The 16,307-nt window shown below is 44.0% G+C and overlaps 1 non-coding gene across 1 annotated transcript; it reads left to right on the top strand.

Moving 5' to 3' along the window:
• Nucleotides 1-1,306: 1,306 nt before the first annotated feature.
• On the top strand, nt 1,307-1,505 carry LOC126204913 (U2 spliceosomal RNA). Its single transcript, XR_007540541.1, has one exon. It is a non-coding gene; the product is annotated as a U2 spliceosomal RNA (small nuclear RNA).
• Nucleotides 1,506-16,307: the final 14,802 nt, after the last annotated feature.

The raw sequence follows: 16,307 nt of genomic DNA, 5'->3' as shown, positions 1-16,307 counted from the left end.
GATTTGAAGACGTGCAATGATACGTCGACCGAGAGCATCCCAGATGTGCTAGATGGGGTTTAGGTCTGGAGAACAGGCAGGTCACTCCATTCGCCTGATATCTTCTGTTTCAAGATACTCCTCCATGAAGGCAGCTCAGTGGGGCCGCGCGTTATCATCCATCAGGAGAAAGGTGGGACCCACTTCACCCCTGAAAAGGCGGAAATACTGGTGCAAAATGACGTCCCTGTATACCTGACCTGTTACAGTTCCTCTGTCAAAGACATGCAGGGGTATACGTGCGCCACTCCTAATCCCACCCCACACCATCAAACCACGACCTCCATACAGGTCCCTTTCAAGGACATTAAGGGGGTTGGTATCTGGTTCCTGGTTCACGCCAAATGAAACCCTTGCGAGAATCACTGTTCAGACTATACCTGGACACGTCCGTGAACATAACCTGGGACCAATGTTCCAACGACCATGTACTGTGTTCTTGACACTTTCCTGTGACCAGGGGTCAGTGGAATGCACCTTGCACGTCACCGGGCGAATAAACCCTGTTCAGTGGTCTGTCGACTGTGTGTCTGTAGACAACTGTTCCAGTGGCTGCGGTGAGGTCCCGAGCAAGGCTACCTGCAGTACTGCGTGGCCGCCTGCGGGCACTGATGGGGGGATATCGGTCTTTTTGTGACGTTGTACACTGTGGACTTCCCGTACTGTAGCGCCTGGACACGTTTCCTGTCTCCTGGAATCGTTGCCATAATCTTGAGATCGCACTTTGTGGCACACGGAGGGACCGTGCTACGACTTGCTGTGTTTGACTAGACTCCAGTCGCCCTACTATTCTAGCCCTCATGACGCCATCAATTAGTGTTCTTTGAGCCATTTTCAACACACAGTCACCATAAGCACGTCTGAGAACGTCTGCACACTTAATCGCTGCACCGTACTCTGTCATGCACCAACACAGCTCTGCGTATGTGGACTGCTGCCAGCGCCACCGTGTGACGACCGCAGGTCAAATGCACCGCATGATTAAACCCCGGTGTGATTTAAACCCACAAACCGGCCACCAGAGCGTAGCTTCACCATGTATCAGCATTATCCTTAATTTATGAGCATGAGTGTAGATAAGGCTTACCGGCCAATGATCTTCAGTGCGGATGCACTCACCTTGCCCGAACTCGTACGAGAATCCGTAACTGACTGCCGCGAGTAATGAGTATAGTGTGCAGGGGCACTACAAATGTAGTTTGTGGACAGTAAGTTAGAAATGTGGGTCACACGGGGAGCGTGCCAGAGATAAGCTTCTGCAATCGCACTGTCCTCTCTGTCCTAGGTGGCCCCGATGGATTTGGCTAAGATGACAGTGTAGTATATGTTCTTATCATCTTAATATCTGTTACGTCCTGCATCACAAGACCAGAATATTAAACTCATTTTTGGCGCATGACGGACTGCTGGGGGCTTACTCCACTTCTGTCGCGGGATCGGAAAGCCGGCACGGAAGCTCAGCGTGTGCGATCAGAGGGTTAGCTGCCCTCTGTAATAAAAAAGACTGAGTTAATGGATCAACGACAAACCTGAACAAGCGTCATAGGACGTCCGCCCCGAACAAATACAACGACCCATAACGAACAAAATGAGATTAAAACAATGGACAGAGTTTCTGCCATGTAAGCAGGAAATCTCGGATTCGAATCCTGGTCGGGGCACGCATTTTCGCCTGTCCCCGTTGATATTTCTCAACCCCCGTAAGCACGTCAAGGTCTGGATTTCATTGTAACTTCAATCCATTCATTGGCCACCAAAGTTTATAATTTTCCATTATCCGTCCATACCTGTGTGAAAGTTAATTTGTGAGCAAATTGCATAGTTCCTTCGTGGTGCGTCGGTTTTGCTTTTTTAGAGTGCTTTTTTTTTTCATTTAGACTAATGCTGAGTGTAAGACTAATGCTGGATGTAAGATCTATAGAGCAGAGATCTCAGTGAATATTTGAAAATTCCCTGATAAAATGATCGCTCAATAGCGTTTACGTGCGTAATGAAAGAACCTAAATGCGGTAATGAAACGTTACGAAATTCAATACAAATATAGTGAGAACACGTGGATCTTCCTCACCTTGGCCCGTCTTCGGCGTTGCTGAGGCAATGGAGCAGCTCCTCCGCTCTGTACATTGTCTGACAGCCTATTGAAGTAGTCTCCCAAGCTGCAAATCGTATTCTGGTCTGCGGTTTCGATGGTCTTCCTCTGTAACACAAATGCATGTAAATTGTCATCTAGCGCTTAAAAAATCAGCAGTTCAGTGTTTCATATAAGAAAATGCCACATTTCTTCGTTCTACTATGGGTACACCGTAGAAGCTACTTACTATATCTGAACACCAAGAGGATTGCTCCTCCTCTTTTATTTTTTGTGGATCTCATACTTTTATCAGAGTAGGGAATCCATGGACTTGGATCATGCTTGTTTTCGCGCGATCGGAAGACGCATGTCAAACGGTCATGATAATAATAACGTATCCCCATGGTCTGTCACAGACAATATGACTACAACCCACAACAGACTGATACTCTTTCTCTTAGAGCCCGAAAGAACACACCAGAGTGAGCCCTGCTTGCAGAAACTCATTTACTGAATCACCTAAACTGTTTGAAATATATTCAGAGCGAGTTTCAGCTTCCAGATACTTGCAGGGTTTACAGTCCATGCTGATCCATCAGCTAAACCAATGTAGCTTAACTCACGGATCAGCATGGATCGAAAAAGAGATCTAAACCCATGTATAAAGAAGAGATTTTCGTGTAGTAAGGACAACGTACCAATTTAAAATGTAGGATCTTTTAAGTACTGTGTAATCACAAAAGCTTTGTTATATTTTAGGGCAAAACGTAAAACTCGCCAAGAGATCAACGCTGGGCTCAGGCCCGAAGCTAGTAACTGAAATTTACCGCTAACAAGATTGTCCAAATTCTGCTGAATAGAAGTTTGTGAAAAGCTAGGAATCCTTACATTTCAATGGATGATCTTTCGATCAGTATACATGTAGAACACCGATATATGAAGATAAATCCGGATGAGGGTAGAAAATACAATGCTCGCAATCATGAAGTTTGTGGAAAAGTCTCTAAACTCATGCATAACGTGGGCATTGTTGCAACACAAAAATTTTAGAATACCACTGAGTCTCGTAAAACTTTATCGTGATGAAATACTTAACTCTACAGACACTTCAGAGAGTGAGACGTGTTGTAGGCTTCCGGAGAACGCTGCGCGCCGCTCGGGGTGGCCGCGCGGTTGTAGGCGCTACAGTCTGAAACCGCGCGACCGCTACAGTCGCAGGTTCGAATCCTGTCCCGAGCATGGATGTGTGTGATGTTCTTAGGTTAGTTAGGTTTAAGTAGTTCTAAGTTCTGGGGGACTGATGACCTCAGCAGTTAAGTCCCATAGTGCGCAGAGCTATTTGAACCATTTGATGCCGCGCAATATCCTCGTTACTATCTCTACTTCGCCTCAGAACCAATTCTGGGATGCAGACTCTGAGTGCTGCATCCGACCCATTCCTCGGATATAGTAGGTAGCAGGACTAGACAATTTAGGTGTGCCCTTCGAAAGAGGTTTTGAGAAATTGTTGTGTCCTTTAGCGGTACGTATTCGTGGGTCAGTAGCATTTGTTCATACAGGTGACCAAAGCTCGGACTGAAACCTCAAGAAGTAAGGCTTCCACTGCCGAAGTCAGTAACTGTTGCTCGATGTCAGCTATCTATGCGGGACGGAAAGATTGATGTTTTCTTCTTTTAATTCAATGAGCTTGGCTGCATTTAGCAGAATATTTGAGGTCATAGAATATATGATGTTGGACTTCTGAAAACACACTTCAGTTACATAAAGAGCCGATGCATGTTACACTACAGGCCATTAAAATTGCTACACCAAGAAGGACTGCAGATGATAAGCGGGTATCCATTGGACAAGTATATTATACTAGAACTGACATGTGATTACATTTTCACGCAATTTGGGTGCATAGATCCTGAGAAATCAGTACCCAGCACAACCACCTCTGGCTGTAATAACGGCCTTGACACGCCTGGTCATTGAGTCAAGCAGAGCTTGGATGGGGTGTACAGGTACAGCTGCCCATGCAGCTTCAACACGATACCACAGTTCATCAAGAGTAGTGACTGGCGTATTGTGACGAGCCAGTTGCTCGGCCACCACTGACCAGACGTTTTCTGTTGGTGAGGGATCTGGAGAATATGCTGGACAGGGCAGCTGTCGAACATTTTCCGTATCCAGAAAGGCCCGTAGAGAACCTGCAACTTGCGGTCGTGTATTATCCTGCCGAAATGCAGGGTTTCGCAAGGGTCGAATAAAGGGTACAGCCACGGGTCGTAACACATCTAGAATGTAACGTCCACTGTTCAAAGTGCCGTCAATGCGAACAAGAGATGACCGACACGTGTAACCAATGGCACCCCATACCATCACACCGGGTGATACGCCAGTATGGCGATGACGAATACACGCTTCCAATGTGTGTTCACTGAGATGTCGCCAAACACGGATGCGACTATCATGATCCTGGAAACAGAATATGGATTCATCCGAAAAAATTACGTTTTGCCATTCGAGCACCCAGGTTCGTCGTTGAGTACACCATCGTAGGCGCTCCTGTCTGTGATGCAGCGTCAAGGGTAACTGCAGCCATGGTCTCCGAGCTGATATTCCGTGCTGCTGCAAACGTCGTCGAACTGATCGTGCAGATGATTGTTGTCTTGCAAACGTCCCCATCTGTTGACTCAGCGATCGAGACGTGGCTACACGATCCGTTAAAGCCATGCGGATAAGATGCCTCTCATCTCGACTACTAGTGATACGAGGCCGTTGGGATCCAGCACGGCGTTCCGTATTACCGTCCTGAACCCACTGATTCCATATTGTGCTAACAGTCAGTGGATATCAACCAACGCGAACAACAATGTCGTGATACGATTAACCGCAATCGCTATAGGCTACAATCAGAGTTTTGTCAAAGCCGGAAACGTGATGGTACGCATTTCTCCTCCTTACACGAGGCATCACATCAACGTTTCACCAGGCAACGCCGGTCAACTGCTGTTTGTGTATGTGAAATCGGTTGGAAACTTTCCTCATGTCTGCACGTTATAGGTGTCACCACCGGCGCCAACCTTGTGTTAATGGTCTGAAAAGCTAATCATTTGCATATAACAGCATCATCTTCCCGTCGGTTAAATTTCGCGTCTGTAGCACGTCATCTTCGTGGTGGAGCAATTTTAATGGCCAGTAGTGTATAAGGACTGAAGTGTGGTGTAAAATTAGCGTACGGGAAATACGTGACCCATCGTTCCCCGCCAAATCGTAAAATCTGACACGTACGTGAACAATTTACTGTAATGAAAAGGAAATGACATGTAAGACACCAGTTTTGCTGCCCCACGTCGGCGCCAAAGTATGGCGGCTTCAAAGTGATACTGGTAAATTCACCGAAATTAGTAGGTACTGGGTTGGTGTGTATGTTCTTAGCGTTTCTCCATTAGTTTAAGATACACACAACAGAGACTTTAGTCATCTATAATTAAAACAGTCTGCCAACGATGGGGTTACTTCCGGCTCCGTGCCTGTAGAAATCACGTGGTTTTGAGGCGAAGAACTCGCCGAGCCATGTTCGGAGAGCGTTTTCGTTCGGGAAGGAAGTTTCTTGAAGGTTGATCGATAGAGAGCGGAAAGAGTGAATACGAAAGATTTCCCTTTGCCGGTCTAGCAGAATGCGAGGGGGGAGGGGGTTGTTGTTCTTGGACTGTGTCTACCAGATGTCTCAGTTGTTGACAATAAATGTCATCAGTGTTGGTCACAGCTCGGGCAAGCAATTCGCAGTACACCACAGCGTCGCTTTTATACAAGATGCATAACATTATCTTTCGCGATGGGAGCAGCTCTTTGTACGGGGAGCTGCTGCTTTGTTTCGGCTGAACGTCTACATCTATATCTCCGTCCGCATGGTTACTCTGCAGACCACACTTAAGTGCCTGGCAGAGGGTTCATCGAACCACCTTCCAAATAATTCTCTGTTACTCCAGTCTCGCACACAGCGCGGGAAAAACGAACACCTACATCTTTTCGAACGGGCTCTGATTTCTCTTATTTTTTGTGATGATCGTTTCTCTCCACGTAGTTCGGCGTCAACAAAATATTTTCGCATTCGGAGGAGAAAGCTGAGGATTGAAATTCCGTGAGAAGATTCCGCCGCAACAGAAAACACCATTGTTATAATGACGTCCACCCCAATTAGTGTATCATGTCAGAGACACTCTCTCCCATATTTCGCGATAATACAAAACGTGCTGTTCTTCCTTGAACTTTCTCTATGCGTCCAGTTAGTCCTATCTGGTAAGAATCCCTGACTGCGTAGCAGTACTTCAAAAGAAGACGGACAAGTGCAGTGTAGGTAGTGTGTTCAGTCGATCTGTTACATTTTCTAAGTGTTCTGGAAGTGAAAGGAAGTCTTTGGTTTGCCTTCCCCACAAAATTTTCTATGTGTTCTTTCCAGCTTAAGTTGTTCGTAATTGTAATTCCTAGGTATTCAGTGGAATTTCAGCCTTTAGATTTGACTGATTTATCTTGTAACCGAATTTAACGGGTTCCTTTTAGCAGTTATTGGATTATCTCACACTTTTCACTACTTATCGTCGATTGCCAAAATTCGCACTATGCAGCTATGTTTTCTAAATCATCTAGAAATTTGTTTTCATCTTCTGACAATTTTATTAGACAATAAACATCAATGTCATCCGCAAGCAGTCTAAGACGGTTGTTCAGGTGGTCTCCGATAGCGCTTATATAGATAAGGAACAGCAGAGGAACACCAGAAATCATTTCTGTTTTACTAAATGACTTTCCATCAGCTACTACGAAATGTCTCCTCTCTAACAGTAAATCACGAATCCAGTCACATAACTGAGACGATACTCCATAAGCAACCAATCTGACTACAAGCCGCTTGTTTGGTACAACGTCAAAAGCCCTCTGGAAATCTAGCAATACGGACTCAATATGAAATCCTTTGTCAGTAGCACTCAGCACTTCGTGTGTGTAAAGAGCTAGTTGTGTTTCACAAGAACGATGTTCTCTAAATCCGTGTCGACTGTGTGTCAATAGACCGTTCTCTTCAAGATATTTTACAATGTTCGAACACAATGCACGTTCCAAAATCCTGCTGCACATCAGCTTTGATGATATGGGTCTGCAATTTAGTAGATTACTCGTGCTACCTTTCTTCAATATTCGTGTGGCTGTTCAAATTTTCAGTCTTTGGGTACGTATCTTTCGTCGTGTGAGCGGTTGTATATGATTGTTAAGTATAGAGTTATTACATCAGCGTGCTCTGAAAGGAACCTAAATGGTATACAATCTGGACTAGAAGACTTGCTTTTACTAAGTGATTTAAGTTACTTTACTACACTGAGGATATCTGCTTCTAAGTTACTCATGCTGGCAGCTGTTCTTGGTTCGAATTCTTTGGCGAAGGAATTTTGGAAGGCTAAGTTTAGTAACTCTGCTTTGGTGGCAGTGTCGTCGATAGTATATCCATTGCTATAGCGTGGAGAAGGCATTGACTGTGTCTTGTCGCTTGCTTACTATCATTACGATCAGAATTTCTTTCGATTTTATGCCAGATTTCGAGACAAAGTTTCGTCGTTGAAACTATGAGAAACATCTTGCATTCAAGCCCGCGCTAAATATCGGGTTTCTGTCAAGCTCGCCAATCGTGAAGATTTTGCGTTCGTTTAAATTTGCCATGCTTTTTTTTGTCGATTCTGTAACAGTATTCTGACGCCTTTTTTGTACCATGGTGTGTGTGTGTGGGGGGGGGGGGGGGGCGACCAACTCCATCGTTTGGTATGAATCTCTCAACTGCTGTCGATAGTACTTCTTTGAATTCAGGCCACAACTAGCTTACACTTAAATTGTTAATTTGGGAGAAGCGGAGATTGTCTCACAGGAAAGTGTCAAGAGAATTTTTATCTGCTTTCCTGTGTAGCACATTTTGCGTTTATTTTTAGAGGATTTGGGGGGTATAGTTTTCAGTCTCTCTACGACAACCGTGTGTTCACTAATCTCTTTATCCGTTTTGATGCTCGTTTGTTGCTCAGGATTATTTGCTGCTAAGAGGTCAAGTGCGTTTCCGCAATCGTTTATTAATCGCGTCGTCTCATGAACCAACTCCTCGAAATAATTTTCACAGAATGCGTTTAGCACAATTTCGGATTATGTTTTCTGCTTACCTCCGGATTTAAACATCTATTTCCGCCAACATATCGAGGGTAAAATGATATCACCACCAACTATAATTGTATAACTCGTGTACGTGTTTGAAATTAAACACTACTTATCTTTGAACTTTTCAGCAGTTGCATCATCCGAGTTGGGAGGTCGGTAAAATGTTGCTATTATTATTTTATTTCGGTTGATTGGAATGACCTCTGTCGATACTGACAAGGACTATCTACTTCAATTGCGCTACGAGATAAACTACTTCTAACAGTAACAAAAACGCCACCACCAACTGTGTTTAGCTTATCCCTTCGAAACACCGTCGGTTCTTCGCAAAAAATTTCGGCTGAACTTATCTCCGGCTTTAGCCATCTTTCGCTGCCAATAACGATTTGAGCATCTGTGCTTTTTACTAGCGCTTGGAGCTCTGGCTCTTTCCCAACACAGCTACGACAATTTACAACTGTTATACCGATGGTTTCTGTATCTACGTTCTTCCTGTGTTCGACATACACCCTTCGAGACAGCAGTCCTTTTTTTTCGCTGAGAGCCTCTAACCTAAAAAACGCCTAGTCCACGCCAAACAGCGTCTTGGTTCAAATGACTCTGAGCACTATGGGACTCAACTGCAGTGGTCATCAGTCCCCTAGAACTTAGAACTACTTAAACCTAACTAACCTAAGGACATCACACACATCGATGCCCGAGGCAAGATTCGAACCTGCGACCGTAGCGGTCGCGCGGTTCCAGACTGTAGCGCCTAGAACCGCTCGGCCACCCCGGCCGGCCAAACAGCGTCTGCCATCGGTGTAGACGCGTCCTGCTTGTAGTGGACTTCTGACTTATTCAACTGAACCCAAAACCCAGCCACTCAATGTCGTAAGTAGAGGAATCTGCAGCCACATGGTCACAGAACTGTCTGAGCCTCTGATTGAGACCCTTGACACGGCTCTGTACTACAGGTCCTGTCGATTGTGGCGCAAATGGTGAGCTCCCTCTCTTTCCCGTAGGTTAGGTTATCGTCGCCAGTGATGACACAGGACAGGAATAGTCGGTGTTGCTCACGAGACAGTTGATAATGAGCAAGCAGAGACGCACTTATGTCTGGCCGCTGATTTTTGTGATTTTGGCTTAGAGCATGCGGTACCCATACACGGGACTTATGAACCCTCCTCGTGGCATGCAAATGTTGCACGATGGTGGTATCATCACGGTTCACCGCAATTGCCAGTTCTCGAGTACACTTGTAACACCATGGCTCTAATGCTCTACTGATTTATTTTGCCTTTGTTTCATTTAATGTTACATCATTGAGCTTCTGTAAATGTGTTTGTTCGAATCTATAACATAAAATTGTATACTCCTTTCTTTGTACAAACTTTGATATCATGGTTTGGTTCAATGCAAATCTGTCATTTAAATGCTTTGTCCCGTTTGGAGAGAACAAAACTTGCTGTATATGATTGTAATTTTGTGTGAATAATTTTTGGTAGAAATGTCAATATGTGAAAATGTTCTGTTTTATTTAAAATATTTGGTTGCTGTTATGTAAATTGCTGATCCTCACTTAGGAATCTTAGTAATTTTGTGTATAAGAGGTAGTGTGGTTCCCCTCGGGAACGGAACTGTGTAGCGCGCGCAAATTGTGGTTGGCCTAGGTAAGAAAGGTGGAACTGATAGTCAGTCGGAGACGAGCTACGAGTCGGGGACGAGCTACGAGTCCGTGCACTGCCATGTAAAAGATGCATTTTGTGCTGGTTCCGAGATAGGCTTTTCCTGTTACTTTCCAATGCCTCGGATGGATGGATAAATAGCTGGAACTATCCTGGAATTTGTATCTGTCGTCGCCACCAAGAAATGACAGAGTCCAGCAATTCATTCTGCGAATCCACCTACCAACATGCAGTTGCCACCACGTTGCGCAATCACTGTAACGTAATACTAAAATGATGTACAGTGAAGGATCAGCTTAATGGATGTGTTATTGTGCTCAAATACAAGGTAATTTATATCTGAATTTATGTACCGACCTTGAATTTTGTCCTCATCATAACACCTCTCAGGTTCCTTTCCGTTTGAACTAAAGTGATTACCGAGTGTCCTTACTGAAAGTATGTTAAAACCCAGTTTTCTAATTAAAGCCTCTTGAACTTAGTAAAAAGAAAATTAAAGTTAATGTGGCAAGAGAGTGGGTTAAAGTTAATGATGCTTGCTGAAAATAATTTTCTTATTAAAAATGCTTATTAATGTGTTGTTGCCAACTTCAAAGTAAAAGTTCTTAAGACTGAGGCTTATAAAGTTTTGCTTAGTAAATGATCACATTACTGCCTGTTGTAAATCGCAGAAAGTGAGTTAGTATCTTACCTAAGTGTTAATTTTATGTCTCATGGTAGTAAAAGTGGAAAATTGCATAGTAGGAAATTATATGTTCATGATTACTAAGTGTTTGTCTCTCTTGTGTGCATATTAACAGTATAAAGACCACTCAGTTTGTGTAATCCCTGAAAGTGGTAGTGTTTTTCTGTACCTGTTATAATTTTGCAAATAGCTAGTGCTGCTCCAACTGTTAGTTGCATTCTTACCGTAAACATAAGAGTGTGTCAGAGTTCATTGCACTCGCTTGTGGTCAAGTATAGGTTGTGTTTACCCATTAGAGTTACTAATAACTATTTTCTTGAACGAGAATGTTAATCATTCTCTTGCCTAGTTAGGCTGGCGACCGTTTTCTTTATCAATTAAACAGTGCAGATAGGCAATATTTTGTTTGTCACTGTTTAATTATTTACGTAATTCTGACTTTCACTTCCGATAAGCCACTCCCATTAGGAATAACACGGTCAAACAACAAAATTCCTCTCAGAGGGTAACACTGCTCTGCTGCTTTATACCATAATTGCTATAACGAAATAATTCTGTTTTGCGAACTGACTCCTACTTTAAGGTTATGGTATAACATTTGCATACAGGGAGTGTTATACGTGGCTTTTCCGTGACAGGACTAATTGTTCTGTTGGGACATCGTATGTACTAAACCAAATTTGGTATTTCATAGTATAAGCTACTTAAAAACGCTGTTGTAGTGTTATACACTGACGTGACGCATTGTGATTTAATGCGTTTAAAAGATCTTCATCAAACCCCGAAGGTCTTCCTGAGCGTGGAGCGTCACTAATATCAAAACGATCATCCTTAGAAAGAGAAAACCATTTTCTGTGTACCACCCAGTGGCATTATGCCCATATACGGCGCAAATGTTTCTGGCTGCCTCCGCTGATGTCACCCCTCTATCGAACTCGAACAACAGAATAAGTCGGAAATGTCCCTATTTCTCCATGTGGCATTCCATTTTCTAGCATTCACAGTTCCATTTACTATCTCCAAATGAAAAAATGACAATACGCAAATTCAAGTACCGACAGTGAACAACAGATAAAAAATGACAGTTGATAAATAAATTCATAGCCATCGAATACCAGCATGCAAAACAAAAACTCTAGGAACTTATGAGCCATCCTAATACACTACTGGCCATTAAAATTGCTACACCAAAAAGAAATGCAGATGATAACGGGTATTCATTGGACACATATATTATACGAGTACTAGAACTGACATGTGATAACATTTTCACGCAATTTGGGTGCATAGATCCTGAGAAATCAGTACCCATTACAACCAGCTCTTGCCGTAATAACGGCCTTGATACGCCTGGGCATTGAGTCAAACGTAGTTTGGATGGCGTGTACAGGTTCAGCTGCCCATGCAGCTTCAACACGATACCACAGTTCATCAAGAGTAGTGACTGGCGTATTGTGACGAGCCAGTTTCTCGGCCACCATTCACCAGACGTTTTCAAGTGGTGAGACATCTGCAGAATGTGCTGGCCAGAGCAGCAGTCGAATATTTTCTGTATCCAGAAAGGCCCGTATAGGACCTGCGACTTGCGGTCGTGCATTATCCTGCTGAAATGTAGGGTTCCGCAGGGATCGAATGAAGGGTAGAGTCACGTGTCGTAACACATCTGAAATGTAACGTCCACTGTTCAAAGTGCCGTCAATGCGAACTAGAGGTGACCGAGACGTGTAACCAATGGCAACCCATACCATCATGCCGGGCGATACGCCAGTATGGCCCATGACGAATACACGCTTCCAATGTGCGTTCACCGCGATGTCGCCAAACACGGATGCAACCATCGTGATGCTGTAAAGAGAACCTGGATTCATCCGAAAAAATGACGTTTTGCCATTCGTGCACCCAGGTTCGTCGTTGAGTACACCATCGCAGGCGCTCCTGTCTGTGATGCAGCGTCAAGGGTAACCGCAACCATGGTCTCCGAGCTGATAGTCTATGCTGCTGCAAACGTCGTCGAACTGATCGTGCAGATGGTTGTTGTCTTGCAAACGTCCCCACCTGTTGACTCAGGGATCGAGACGTGGCTGCACGATCCGTTACAGCCATGCGGATAAGATGCCTGTCATCTCGACTGCTAGTGATAAGAGGCCGTTAGGATCCAGCACGGCGTTCCGTACTCCCCTTCTGAACCCATCGATTTCATATTCTGCTAATAGTCACTGGATCTCGACGAACGCGAGCAGCAATGTCGTGATACGATAAACGGCAATCGCGATAGGCTACAATCCGACCTTTATCAAAGTCGGAAAGGTGATGGTTCGCATTTCTCCTCCTTACACGAGGCATCACAACAACGTTTCTCCAGGCAACGCCGGTCAACTGCTGTTTGTGTATGTGAAATCGGTTGGAAACTTTCCTCATGTTAGCACGTTGTAGGTGTCTCCACCGGCGCCAACCTTGTGTGAATGCTCTGAAAAGCTAATCATTTGCATATAACAGCATTATCTTCCTGTCGGTTAAATTTCGCGTCTGTAGCACCTGATCTTCGGGGTGTAGCAATTTTAATGACCAGTTGTGTAAATTAAACAAATTATTTAAAGAGTTAAAACGTGGTATATTCACGTTTACTGTCGTGCAGTTACGAACACATAAATCTCAGGGCCGGTTTGACAGACAAGACTCAGTAATTGAGGGTGGGAAGAACCATCTTACCATTTACTGTGTCAGTGTTTACGTGAATACGGGTGCGGCAGCTGCGCCGTCAGCGAGACGGCTCGAACGTGGCATGGTTGCGTGGCGGTTATACCGTCTTCTCGATTTAACTGGCAACTATCATCCGCTAAACCTACAACGATGTCTTAAGGTAGTATGTAACGAATTTGTCCGCATTCTTCTTCTGGTACTGTCCAGAGATCGTAGTGCCGCACCAAAGCCGGCAACACGAACGTCGCAGCAGACATTAACGAGGGCTCGCTTCAATCTGCAACGTCGTATGGGATGCACTCCAGAAGACCACACCTTCCTCTCAGTACAGTAGCGCACTCGCACCGGAGGTCAATATCTACGTCTACATCGACGTGATTACTCTGCTATTCACAATAAAGTGCCTGGCAGAGGGTTCAATGAACCACCTACATTCTGTCTCTCCACCGTTCCACTCTCGAACGGCACGCGGGAAAAACGAGCACTTAAAATTTTTCTGTGCGAGCCTTGATTTCTCTTATTTTATCGTGATGATCATTTCTCCCTATGTAGGTGGATGCCAACAGAATGTTTTCGCAATCGGAGGAGAAAACTGGTGATTGAAATTTCATGAGAAGATCCCGTCGCAACGAAAAAACGCCTTTGTTTTAATGATTGCCACTCCAATTCATGTATCATGTCTGCGACACTATCTCCCCTATCTCGCGATAATACAAAACGAACTTCCCTTCTTTGTATTTTTTCGATGTCATCCGTCAGTCCCACCTGCTGGGGATCCCACACCGCACAGAAACACTCTAGAATAGAGCGGACAAGCGTAGTGTAAGCATTCTCTTTAGTAGACCTGTTGCACCTTCTAAGTTTTCTGCCAATGAATCGCAGTCTTTGGTTTGCTCTACCCACAATATTATCTATGTGATCGTCCCAATTTAGGTTATTTGCAATTGTAATCCCCAAGTATTTAGTTGAATTTACAGCCCTCAGATTTGTGTGACTTATCGCGTAATCGAAATTTAGCGGATTTCTTTTAGTACTCATGTGAATAACTTCACACTTTTCTTTCAAAAAAATGGCTCTGAGCACTATGGGACTCAACATCTTAGGTCATAAGTCCCCTAGAACTTAGAACTACTTAAACCTAACTAACCTAAGGACATCACATACACCCATGCCCGAGGCAGGATTCGAACCTGCGACCGTAGCAGTCCCGCGGTTCCGGACTGCAGCGCCAGAACCGCACGGCCACCGCGGCCGGCACACTTTTCGTTATTCAGGGGCAATTGCCACTTTTCGCACCAGTGTCGAGCACGGAAGAGTTCAGCCCAGTTTGTAACCTCAGCTTCAGCGGTCAACATCGTCAATGAACATTGATCGCGAAGTTTCAGATGACCATGTCCTGTAGTTGAACATTGTACTTCAAGACAACAGTTTGTGATTGTATGCTTTTATAGGCAGTTCAAATGGTTCAAATGGCTCTGAGCACTGTGGGACTTAACATCTATGGTCATCAGTCCCCTATAACTTAGAACTACTTAAACCTAACTAACCTAAGGACATCACACACATCCATGCCCGAGGCAGGATTAGAACCTGCGACCGGAGCGATCGCGCGATTCCAGACTGAAGCGCCTAGAACCGCTCGGCTACACCGGCCGGCCTTTTATAGTCAGTGACAGTTGTAAACATTCTATGCTTGCCTGTGGAAAAGAATAGTCTCAAGTTAAGTAAATCTTATAATTCAATCATCTAATAAAGTGAACTTATTCAGTGTGGCAAAAATAAAACAATACGCAGACAATACGCTGACAATTTACTCTTTTATTGTCAATACTGAATACAGAGTACTAAATTATTGTTACGAAAAACGACGTACTGAAAATTCATTGTCAATAATTCATAGGACGTGCTGAAAATGTTCACCATAAACTTCGATACACAACTCATCACGCGTCAACATGTCTCTGGAAACTTTTTCCAGTACATTTGGTGTGATTTCCACCCTCGCACTGCAAATCTTTATTTTCAACTCTTCAATTGTATGTATTTTGTTATTGCACGCTTTATGTTTTGAATTACCTCACAAATAAAAATGACATGTAGACAGACCGGGAGATATGGGAGACCATAAACCTGTGGAAACTGTACGTTTTTCTCCGAAAGCTTCATGGACGTATGACATTGAAAATAGAGAAGTATGCTCTGTACGCCATCTTTCTTGAAAAGCACGTACTGTCGTTGTACCTCGTTTAGCTGCGCTATGAATGGCTGCAACGATTCCGTTACAAACACTTGAGAGTTTACGGTGCTGTTAAAGAAAATGGGGCCTACGATCCGGAGGCCTGAAACTGCACACCAAATGCCTACTTTCAGATCATGCCTTTCAGATCAAGCCTTCCCTGGGATTACCTGTTGACCAATAGCGTATGTTTTGAGAGTTCACGTACCCGTTAAGGTGAAACCATCTTTCGTCTGAATTGAAGTAAAGATTTGGATCCAGATAACAATGAGCATCATGTGTGAGCAACTATTCGCAACAGTGTTGTCGTTGCGCTTAACTTGTAGTTTTAATGCTTGCCTCACTCGCACTTTGTGTGCTAGTATATGTAACAACTTCAGCATCTTCTGGCTCTGGCTCTGAGCACTACAGGACTCATCAGCATCTTCTGGTATGACGTTCGTCTGATGTTTAGTTGGGTGGATAGACGTGTAGTTTAACTGTCGGAGGTTATTGTCTCTGGTAATTGAAGCGGTATGTCTTCCTGTTTCGAGGCTGAAGTCAGGTAAGTTAAATGCAGAGTCTAGTAGAAACAAGTACTGGACGGCAAGGATTTTTAAATTGAACGTGGAGCAAAAATGAATACGTTACAAAGTGACTATTAAGACGGGAATGGAATCTGGATCTGACTCAAAGTCGATCACGAGTTGATATGTGACAACGTAGATTTTTCCTTCGTATTAACTGACAATA

Source organism: Schistocerca nitens, chromosome 1 (assembly GCF_023898315.1).
Source record: "Schistocerca nitens isolate TAMUIC-IGC-003100 chromosome 1, iqSchNite1.1, whole genome shotgun sequence".
In the NCBI taxonomy this organism is placed as follows: Eukaryota; Metazoa; Arthropoda; class Insecta; order Orthoptera; family Acrididae; genus Schistocerca; species Schistocerca nitens.
Note: the sequence above shows the minus strand (reverse complement) of the source record. Positions and strands in the feature narration are given on the sequence as shown.